Genomic DNA, 11,996 nt, shown 5'->3' on the forward strand with positions numbered 1-11,996 from the left:
ATACATAGCAGATTCTTGACCACACTCACACAGGAAGTGACATCAGTGTCATGTCCTGCTAGGGGCTGCCCCCCTGCTCACTCCCACTCACCAATATCCCTTCCATTAACCCCTTCCCACTCAATACAGCTACTGAGCTTGCTTTTTGCCTTCCCAACCCCATTTATGAAGCCACCTCTCTCTTTTATTCTGCAAGCCTGATTTGTACCCATTTTCCACTTCACCCTAAGCACCCACAATGCAGGGCTCAAACGCAACTTCTGGTTTCTACCGGAAGTTGCATCGGAGCACTGTTGTGACCTCCCGGACCCCACTGGAGGCCCTGCCAGGCCTCTGGACATGACTTCCGGAAGAAACAGGAAGTTGAGTTGGAGATCCTGTGAGGCCTCGGAAGCGCTGTCATGATGTCACGGGTGCCATTGGGCACCCGTAACCTGGGGCCCAAGTCAGTGCCCCTGGTGTGGTAGCAGTGGATCAGAGAAGCAAGTTCCTGTTTCACCTGAGGTGATGAAGCAGGATATTGCACCCTTGATATTTTGACATTTCAAAAGAAACAGAATCAAGTTAGGGATTCATAGTTTTGGAAGAAGGCTACCCCCTTGTTAGACTGAGCCATGTAGGAAAATGACCAGTGTTTCTGTAGACCTGCAATACATCCTGTCCACTCTGCTGTTTGCTTTGTTATTCAGAATCATCATCATCATCATCATCATCATCATCATTATATGCTACCTATCTGGTTGTCCAAGCTACTCTGGGCAGCTTCCAAAAAATTAAAGCATCAAACACTTCTCTCTTCTTATCCATCCTGATGAAGAATTTCAATTCTTTCTTTAATTTTAATTTTAATATAGCATGTTCATATTTCAGGATGGGATGCAGACAAGGTTACTATCCAACCCTTGCACTGATTAGTCCTACTTAGCTTCAGGCGATTTCCTGTATCGTGGGAACTTCAGCCTACCTTCTGGGGCCACTATTGATGGACTCAGAAAGCTCGCTCAATTCCCTGTGACCTTTCAGCTGGTCAAACTATTGCCCAACTGTTACTCCTCTCCCCTTAACAGCTCAAGATAGCAGATAGCTCTCAGCAATTTTTTTTTTTTAAAATCTACCTTCAAAAATTGACGTCAGCCCCCACCCTCTGCCCAGACATGCACACAGAGTTTTATGGATGGACATACATACTTGATGCAGCTTAAAAGACAGCCAGCTATTGACCGTTAGAAGACTTGGATCAAGCTGTTCAGGGGAGACGTGAACTGTGTAACCTTTTAACTCACAGGAGAGATGTAGCCTTCATCTCCATCCAAACTGTCCCTGATGTTTCCATGGAAATCTTACTGCTAACCGCAAGTGTGTTACCGAGGAGAGGGAACCGGGGGGGGGGGGGGGAGAGACACAGCGTGGTGATGAGGGAAGAAAAAATTAATTCAATGAAGTTGGAGGTGGAAAAGGGAGAACAAATAAAAATAGACTCCAGAGCCAGTGCTTGGGAAGAGGGAGAGATAATATTTAATTAAACGGGTGAGCTGATGAAATGTTTTACGCATGCAGGCACATGCCTTGAAGGAGCTAGATGGCAGGGACAAGAGATCTCGCCTACTCCAACCCCCCCTCCTCGGACGTGCTCATTTTTATTTGTCAATGTTGGAGGGATTTTGCAGGAAGGAACAAAAAGTCACACGGCTCTCCCTTCTGAAGTGGTACAATCCAGACACGGGTTCTTCAACTAGAACACAGCTAGGAGACAAATAAGGGATTCCTGCATGAACATCTGGAAGAGGATAAGCAGAGCAACTGACCACCACAGCTGAACCACAACCTCCTGACCCCCAGTTTTCATTTAAAAAAATAAAAATCAAGTGTAGAACATTTGTAGAACCTGAGATATCAGGCAAAGCATGCAGGTACTACTCTTATTTTGTGGTTGGAAACTATCCTTGCCCCACCCTTTTAGTGTTTGCTTTGTCCCCATGCCTAGAACTATATATATATATATATATCTCTGTGGACCTCAATCAATTCTTGTAATGTGTCTGAAGTGGTGTGGCAGCAATTAATGTTTTTAAATTGAGGTGAGGAATCCTCATCCTTCATAGCGTGGGCTATATTCCTTATGATCCCTGGCCATTGGTCAGGCTATCTGGCACTGAGGTACCTCAAAATACTTCGTTAGTTTTTGTATCTCCTGGCCACCCCTGTAGATGGGTGTCTGCACCCACTCTATGGAAATTTATCCTACCAAAAACTAAGGCATAGGCTCCCATAGGAGGCAGTGGTGGCCATCAGTTTGGGTGACTTTAAGCGATGATTAGACAAGTTCATGGAGGAGAGGGCTATCAATGGCTAACAGCAATGATGAGGTCATAGTCTCGTTTGCTGAGCAACAACCTGCAGGGCTCAGTGGAGTTGGAGGCCAACCAAGCAGAAGAGTCTCTGAGGTGTATTTGCCTGGAGGCAGAGTCAGTACCTGGAGTCAGGTCCAGTCCTAGGGTCAGACAAACAGCAACCCACATGCTCAGATGGTCCGGGGGTCAGGGAATCCAATGATCATGGAGTCAAGGGTCAAGACAAGCCAGAAGCAGCAAGGTAGGGCCAGGAACTGCTAGCGTTTTTACCACCATCTGACTGCTGCTGGAAGCTCTGCTTAAGAAGGCTAAAGCCAGCTGGTTCTCATCAGCTCCTTCTCCTCTGAGTCCTTGAAGGTTGATCAGCTGTAGGTGGAGTCAAGCTGCCTTCTTCCCCTTCAGGCTGCTGTTCAGCAGGTGAAGCTGACTCCTGTCCCATGACAGATGGCTGTGCTCAATCTCCATGGTCGGAGGTTGTAATGCTTCTGAAGACCAGTAGATGGAAAGCACAGGAAGGGAGGGTGCTCTTGTGCTCTGGACCTGCAGGCATCAGTTTGGTCATTGTAAGAATAGGAGACTGAATTAGGTGGGCCACTGGGCTAATCCATCAGGCTGAAGGAGCGTCTCCACCCTCATTGTTCAGCTTGGACACTCAGGTCCAGCTCTGAGGGCCTTCTGGTGGTTCCCTCCCTGTGAGAAGTGAGGTTACAGGGAAACAGGCTGAGGACCTTCTCAGTAGTGGCACCCACCCTGTGGAACGCCCTCACATCAGATGGAAATAAACAACTATCTGACTTTCAGAAGACATCTGAAGGCAACCCTGTTTATGGAAGTTTTTAATATTTGATGTTTCATGTTTTATTGTGTTGTTAATATTATGTTGGGAGCTGCCCAAAGTGGCTGGGGAAACCGAGTCAAATCGGCGGGGGTAATAATAATAATAATAATAATAATAATAATAATAATAATAAATCTTGCCTGATGGAGAAATCTGGCCACTATTTTATGAAATTTGGGTCAGTCCTAATAAACCCAACTTTGAATTTTGGAATTTTGTTTTTTTTTTGTTTATGGACCAACACTGGTACCTTTAAATATATATAACAGTAGCTTGAACCTGTGTTGGTTTAATCCCAGGCTCTCCAAATACTACCATACCGGAAGACCTGAGAGTTCCCACCAATTTCCTACCTAGCTCTGAAATGTTCTGCCATTGCTTACGACAAAGCACAATATTACCTTGAGCATTGGGAAATGTTGTCTCAAAAGCCTGTGTGGTGTGGTGGTTAGAGTGTCAGACTTGATGTTGTTGTTGTTTAGTTGTTTAGTCGTGTCCGACTCTTCGTGACCCCATGGACCAGAGCACGCCAGGCACTTCTGTCTTCCACTGCCTCCTGCAGTTTGGTCAAACTCATGCTGGTGGCTTCGAGAACACTGTCCAACCATCTCATCCTCTGTCGTCCCCTTCTCCTTGTGCCCTCCATCTTTCCCAACATCAGGGTCTTTTCCAGGGAATCTTCTCTTCTCATCAGGTGGCCAAAGTCTTGGAGCCTCAGCTTCAGGATCTGTCCTTCCAGTGAGCACTCAGGGCTGATTTCCTTCAGAATGGAGAGGTTTGATCTTCTTGCAGTCCATGGGACTCTCCAGAGTCTCCTCCAGCACCAGAATTCAAAAGCATCCATTCTTGGGCGATCAGCCTTCTTTATGGTCCAGATTTCACTTCCATACATCACTACTGGGAAAACCATAGCTTTTACTATACAGACCTTTGTTGGCAAGGTGATGTCTCTGCTTTGTCAGACTAGAATGTAGGAAACCAGATTTCAAATCCCCACTTGGTCATGAAGCTGAGTGAGTCACAGCCTCTGAGCCTAACCTACCTCACAGGGTCGTTGTGGGGATTAAATGAAGGGGGGGAATCATGTGCGGCACCTTGAGCTCCTTGGAGAAAAAGGCTGGAATATAAATGCCACAAATAGATAAATACCAAAATTTGCATGTAGGGCTCAAACTGCGCACTCAAATATTTGATGAAGCAATTGCCTGTCATTGAGGATGCTTTATGTTCTTTTCCTAATCTTCCATGTCATCATCCTGTTTTTCTCAGTACTTATTATCATTAATAAGGTTTCTTTTAATGCATTAGCTGGTTGCCAGCAAAGCCACTTTCAAATGCATTCGTGGCATTCAGTTCATAAAAGGAAAGATCAGCCTTTCATCTAAGCTGTGGTGTCTCACATCACTCTCCTCGCTTTCTCTGTTAGAAACAGCATCTTTCTTTCTCTTCCTCACAGTGAAAGAACATGTCTGCAATCTCCCAATGCAATCTGCAATACTGCACGGGCATCTGTGTATATATTATTCCCTACTGTAATTACTAACTGATTTAGATCTATTGATTTGTCCTAAACTGACTGTGATCATAAACATACTATGAAGCCGGTTGCCTTTAAGGAACCTTGAAATGTAGGATGGGCCCATGACACACTTTTAATTGGGGGAAGAAAGTGTGTCATCTGAGCTTAATCCATGTGTGTCGAAGCAGTTCATTTGTAGTGGCGTTTGAACTGAGTCTCATATACTATTATCTGTCCATGCAGATGAGATGAGTGAGAAGAGCGACAACAAAGGGGTCAGAAAGTTATATCATCAGGTACTTCTGCTCTTTACGATGCTGTCTAAAAAAAAAGGACAGCATCTTAAAGACAGCATCTTAGACAGTATCTTAAAAAGTAGAGACATCACCTTGCCAACAAAGGTCCGTATAGTAAAAGCTATGGTTTTCCCAGTAGAGATGTATGGAAGTGAGAGCTGGACCATAAAGAAGGCTGATCGCCGAAGAATGGATGCTTTTGAATTCTGGTGCTGGAGGAGACTCTTGAGAGTCCCATGGACTGCAAGAAGATCAGCCCTCTCCATTCTGAAGGAAATCAGCCCTGAGTGCTCACTGGAAGGACAGATCCAGATCCTGAAGCTGAGGCTCCAATACTTTGGCCACCTCAAGAGAAGAGAAGACTCCCTGGAAAAGACCCTGATGTTGGGAAAGATGGAGGGCACAAGGAGAAGGGGATGACAGAGGACGAGATGGGTGGATAGTGTTCTCGAAGCTACCAGCATGAGTTTGACCAAATTGTGGGAGGCAGTGGAAGACAGGAGTGCCTGGTGTGCTCTGGTCCATGGGGTCACAAAGAGTCGGACACAACTAAATGACTAAACAACAACAACACTTCTGCTCTTTAGCAGGGGAGAAATTACCTCACCCCCCCCCTCTTTTGGAGAAAACTCACTTTGGTCTTTCCTAAGATGAGGAGGTCTGGGGATCACATGGCCAGGATATGGTTACCAGATTTTTTTCCAATGAATCCGGGGACACGGTTGGGGTTTTTTTGGTTTTGGTATTTGAAGCTGAGTAGCAACAGGGAGTCAGTAGTGGGGATGGCGAGGCAAAAGACCCTGGGCCCAAGCACACATGCATATTGTATAAAGGTGCAAAGCCCTTCTTTTGCACCCTGTGAAACATAAATGTGCAGAGTTTTTAAAAAACTTAGCAACGGCTGCCTGCCCACAACTCCCGAGCCTGCCCCGATTAGTCAAAACAAAGGGGGGAGGGGCAGGATATCTGTACCACCAGATATCCCTGGTTCCCCTTCAGCAGTGGCGGCAGCAGCGGCAGTCAGCAGCCCGGAGCCAGCCTGGTAGCGCAGTTGGCTCCGGCTGGCTTCAGGAGCTCCTCGCTGCCGTGGCACCCGTCATTTTTCCTCTCCAGAAGTCTCTATATGATGTGTTGCACACAAGACACATCATATGGGGACTTCCAAGCGAGGAAAAAATGGCGGGCGTCATGGAAGCGAGCAGCTCCTGAAGCCAGCCAGAGCCAACTGCACTACCAGGCTGGCTCCGGGCTCCTGAGGCTGCCACTGCCACATTTCCCGGGAACAGATTTGCAAATCTTGGGACATTCCGGGGACAGAATTTGTCTGGGGACAGATTTGCAAATCCAGGGATTGTCCCCAGGAACTGGGCACGTCTGGTAACTCTAGGCTAGGAGTGCCCACTGGGAAGGGGCATTCAGTACACTGGTTTCATAGATTCAGGATAAATCTAGAAATTAATACAGTGGTACCTCAAGTTAAGTACTTAATTCGTTCCAGAGGTCCGTTCTTAACCTGAAACTGTTCTTAACCTGAAGCACCACTTTAGCTAATGGGGCCTCCTGCTGCTGCCGTGCCGCCAGAGCATGATTTCTGTTCTCATCCTGAAGCAAAGTTCTTAACCTGAAGCACTATTTCTGGGTTAGCTGAGTCTGTAACCTGAAGCATATGTAACCTGAAGCATATGTAACCTGAGGTACCACTGCAAATGCCAGGGTTCCAAATAGGGCTGCCATATTTTGAAGAGCAAAGGAGGGCGCATTTGCCGACTCCTATTTTTAACTATGGGTTGCTATGACGACTCTCATTTTACATACTCATGAAAAAGAGGACATGCCCTGGAAAAAGAGGACACATGGCAACCCTCGAATAGGGATATGGATTAAAGTGCAAGCTTCAGAGCTGTGCCAGACAGGGAATTCCTGGGTTGGCATATGCAAACCAGCCTGGCTGGCTTAGTGTGTAGAGCAAACCTATTAACATGACAAAATATGTTGATGGGCTATCTGAGAGCATCCTTTAGCTCTTGAGTGAGATGTTACCAAGGTAATAGGGGGTGGGGTGTTTGAAGGGACAGGAAAAGGGAATTTTCAAGCAAGGGTTGCTCAGAAGGAGAAGCAGGAAGAGGAGCTGAGATCCATCTTTGGAGGTGGCTGGCTGCAGACAGCCTGAGCTGTTGTGTATTGAAATGGCCATGCTGGAAGGTCTGGACTCCCTCCACGCCGACTGAAGATGTAGATACGTGAATAAACCATATTTCTTAAAGCCATGACTTCCATTCTCCAAAGGGACACAGACCCTGGGTGGGCACCTGGGACCCCATGGGCTCTTGCTACCACTTGGCCGAGAGTGTGGGAGGCACACAACTTTGTAACACTAATTAGGTCAACTGGTTTCTAGGGCAAAGCAGATTTTTTTGCAGGGAGCCTCTGATTGGCACCGTCCCCCCAGCCTTCTCCACACTGTAGAGTTATTTGTTTGATCATAGAATCATAGAATTGTGGAGTTGGGAGGGACTCTCAGGGTCATCTAGTCCAAGCATGAGATTAAGAGTCTCATGCTCTACCAGCTGAGCGATCCCTTCTTTGGGATGTATGTATGTGTTAATTTGATATTTTGGCCTTCAGTGTGGGCAGGTAAGGGAAGTTAATAACTTAATTGATAGCCACCCTGAGGCATTATTAGGTTAGAGGCACGTATATGCACACACACACGCACACACACACAATTTTTATTCATACAAATATTTATAGACTGCTATTTCATTAAAAAAAATCTAAGTGGTTTATTTATGACAAAAATGCATAAAATCATGCAATAAAACAATAAAAAGTTACAAGCAGACATTATTAACAATTGTGAAAAAATGTACTCAAAATTGCCTGCACAATTTGGTGGAAACCACTTTTTGGGGGGGCAATACGTCAATCTACACAGTTCCCACTTTACATAAATGATCATTTACAAAAAAAAAAAATGTCTTTCAAACCTGATAACCCCCAAATTTCTATTATGATGATTTACTCCGCAACCAATTTTGTATCAAAAGCAGATACCTTTCATTTTATAAGCCAAATTGGCCACCTTATCAATTTCAACTATTTCAAGACCCTTCAAAATTCAATCCCATATAGGTGGAACCTTGGGGGCAGGTGAGATGTATTTCCATTGTCTGACACCCAGCTGCAATTAACAAGATTTTTCTTCTGTTCAACAACCATGTCACCTACTATCAAATTAAATATTGCGAGCATCAGAGAGAGTATGAGGTATGCCTCAATCATTAAAGTGATCTGTTGGAAAATAAAAATCCAAAAATCCTAGACATATCGACAACCACACCACATGTGCTAGGTGTGCATTTGCTGCCGAGAACTTTGCAACAAATTTTGTATCAATGAGAGATGCATTCAGAATAAAAGTGAAGGAAACATTTTTGGTTCAAGAGAAACTTTCTCGTTTTCAGCCCTTTGGGAGAATGCAGTTTTGAATTCACCCTCTTCCCTTTGATTCATTTTCTCTTGCTCGTCGTGATTCATTTCCTGGCAAAATGCGGCAGCGTCGCCACGTGACCTCCATCTTTCAGTGCTATATTTCAGTACTAAAAGTGAGCAGGAGCTTAAAATCTTCAGGGTTTGCTTTGCTACAGGATACCTTTGATTTCCAGGCATGATTGCATTTAATTAGTATGGCACAAAGCAGCTGAGTCCTCCCACCCACTTATCAAAGTCAGATAAGATGTTGTAACCGCAAGGTTGCTGAACAAAGAATGCAGCTTCTGAGATGAAAAAAATACCCCCCAACCCTGCCTTAGGGCTCACCGATAGTTTCATTTGCCCCATGATTTCTAGACTTGGGTCCAATAAGTTTTAATTTTGTCTTTGCTGCTTTTTCTGGGGGGAGGGAAATAGCTGTTTCCTGCTGAATCGGAACAAATATCATTCAGGTTTTCTTTGCAGGTTTGAGAAGTTAAAGCAGCGGTTCGCAAAAAAATTTCTCTGCACCGCATTTCTGGAATAAACAATCGCTCATGCCACACCATTTATTTTTTTAATTGATAAGAAATACTTTGGAAAACAAAAAGAAACAGCTCCTAGCAGTGCTTGATTTGTAACATAGAACACAATTACTTTATAATATGATCACGGGACATCCAGAAAGTATAAAACGATGCAGCCACATAAGAACACATTCCCAAATTAAGTATGTATATGAAGTCAGTGAGAGGTGTGAGCTTCCTTTTGCCAGGTAATCTCACTTCTGTTAGGTCTAATTTGAGACAAACGAACTCTCGTCTCATCAGCACAAACATGCCTTTCTCTTTTCTGATCTTTCATATCAGTCAGAGTTGAAAATCCTTGTTCATTACAATAAGTCATGGGGAACTGTAGAAGAATAGCCAGTGCGCTTGAAGAGAGGCGTGGATATGGTTTCTGGTTATATATCCAAACAAATTATACTATACTATACTATACTATACTATACTATACTATACTATACTGAAATTTTTAAATGTTTGATTGTCCTTAAATCTTCCTGCCACACTTGTCATCCTCTTCTGCAACATCAGGGTAGCATACCCCACCTCTTTGAGAACCACCATGTTGAAGGCTCAGTTGCTGTTGTTTAAAAAAGCAAACATGCATACAGTGCATTACATATATATATATATATATGAGGTGCTGGAACTCACCATTAAGTTGTTGCAGCAAGTGCCACACTTTTTAACAACGAAAAAGAGGCACCTGTGCTGAGTACCCTTGAGTACCCCCTGAAAACAAAACGCTGCATGTATGCACACAAAACTCCTCTCTCACACACACTTCCACTACTAATTCATTCATTCAACAAAATTTATATAGCGTTTGATTGTGGCAAAACCTCTTTTTAAACAGCTTAAAAGAAATCTTAAAATGGTCTATTTATATACTTAATGTATTTGTATCCCGCCTTTCTCCCAAGTTGGTATTCAAGGCTGCTTATAATGTTTTGAAACATCAACGGTAAAATGAAGAACAATAATCCAAAGCAATAATTAATGTACATCACAAACCAGGGCTTTTTTAAAAAGGGGGGGGGGACACACAGGAACTCCATTCTGCCACCTCTCAGCTGGGCATCATTGCCATTCTAACAGAATGAGGGAGGTGTTCCTGGTGAGTTCTGGCACCTCTTTTTCGAGAAAAATAGCACCGATCACAACATGTTTTTAAAACCAGCTGAGGCTGCTGAAGAGGCCAGACACCAGCTTGGCTACAGGTAACATAGCTGTCAACTTTTCCCTTTTCTTGTGAGGAATCCTATTTGGAATAAGGGAATTTCCCTTAAAAAAGGGAAAACATTGACAGCTATGACAGGTAGGTAGCCATGTTGGTCTGCCGTAGTTGAAACAAAATAAAAAGAATCTGAAGAAGTGTGCATGCACAAGAAAGCTCATACCAATGAAAAACTTAGTTGGTCTCTGGCGCCGTGGTCTAAACCACAGAGCCTAGAGCTTGCCAACTGGAAGGTTGGCAGTTCGAATCCCTGCGATGGGGTGAGCTCCCGTAGCTCGGTCCCTGCTCCTGCCAACCTAGCAGTTTGAAAGCACATCGAAGTGCAAGTAGATAAATAGGTACCACTGCGTCGGGAAGGTAAATGGCGTTTCCGTGTGCTGCTCTGGTTCGCCAGAAGCGGTTTACTCATGCTGGCCACATGACCCAGAAGCGAGATGAGTGCCGCAACCCCAGAGTCGTCCATGACTGGACCTAATCCTACCCTGCAGGTGTTTTCCCACCTGGCCTGGGAAAATGGTGCCCTGACTGACTCCAGCTACAAAAGCTGAGGCTGTTGAGAAGACTTTTGGGTTGGGGTGTTGTTTGGGGTTTTTGTTGCTGGGTGGGAATGGTTGCTGTTGTTGCTGTTTTTTGTATCTTTAGATTTTGTTGCAATTTATGTGGAAATGGCTCAGATTGGTTTTGCATTTCTTACTGTTTTCTTTATTTATTTATTCTTCTTTTGCTTTGTTGCAGTTAAGTATTCTTTTTCATGGCGTGAACTGCCTTGATCATGGCTCAAACAGTGGAAAAGTGGCATGTTGTTGTTGTTTAGTCATTTAGTCGTGTCCGACTCTTTGTGACCCCATGGACCAGAGCACGCCAGGCACTCCTGTCTTCCACTGCCTCCCGCAGTTTGGTCAAACTCATGCTGGTAGCTTCGCAAACACTGTCCCAGCATCTCGTCCTCTGCTGTCCCCTTCTCCTTGTGCCCTCAATCTTTCCCAGCATCAGGGTCTTTTCCAGGGAGTCTTCTCTTCTCATGAGGTGGCCAAAGTATTGGAGTCTCAGCTTCAGGACCTGTCCTTCCAGTGAGCCCTCAGGGCTGATTTCCTCCAGAATGGATAGGTTTGATCTTCTTGCAGTCCATGGGACTCTCAAGAGTCTCCTCCAGCACCATAATTCAAAAGCATCAATTCTTTAGCAATCAGCCTTCTTTATGGTCCAGCTCTCACTTCTATGTGGCATACAAATAAAATTATGCATGCATTCCTTTTCAGTGAAGGGCAGCCTGCTCATGCAAAAAGTTTCCTTTCAGCAACTGTGCAAATAATAATAATAATTTATTATTTGTACCCCGCCCATCTGGCTGGGTTTCCCCAGCCACTCTGGGCGGCTTCCAACAAAGATTAAAAATACATTAAAATGTCACACATTAAAAACTTCCCTGAACAGGGCTGCCTTCAGATGGCTTCTAAGTGTCAGGCAGTTGTTTATCTCTTTGACATCTGATGGAGGGTGTTCCACAGGGCGGGTGCCACTACCAAGAAGGCCCTCTGCCTGGTTCCCTGTAGCTTTGCTTCTCGCAGTGAGGGAACCGCCAGAAGGCCCTTGGCGCTGGACTTCAGTGTCCGGGCAGAATGATGGGGGTGGAGATGCTCCTTCAGGTATACAGAGATTAGGGCTCTAAAGGTCAACACCAACACTTTGAATTGTGCTCAAAAACGTACTGGGAGCCA

General features: G+C 44.7%; 2 long non-coding RNA genes across 2 annotated transcripts; both read left to right on the top strand.

The window, feature by feature from the left end:
- The first annotated feature begins 2,433 nt into the window (after nt 1–2,433).
- Nucleotides 2,434–8,435, top strand: LOC308458836. The gene is made up of 2 exons (XR_013977716.1): nt 2,434–2,592; nt 8,137–8,435. It is a non-coding gene; the product is annotated as an uncharacterized lncRNA (long non-coding RNA).
- On the top strand, nt 5,312–5,572 carry LOC308458842. Its single transcript, XR_013977722.1, has 2 exons — nt 5,312–5,439; nt 5,472–5,572. It is a non-coding gene; the product is annotated as an uncharacterized lncRNA (long non-coding RNA).
- Nucleotides 8,436–11,996: the final 3,561 nt, after the last annotated feature.

The sequence above is a fragment of the Podarcis pityusensis genome (genome assembly GCF_964106645.2).
Source record: "Podarcis pityusensis genome assembly, chromosome: 11".
Taxonomy (NCBI): Eukaryota; Metazoa; Chordata; class Lepidosauria; order Squamata; family Lacertidae; genus Podarcis; species Podarcis pityusensis.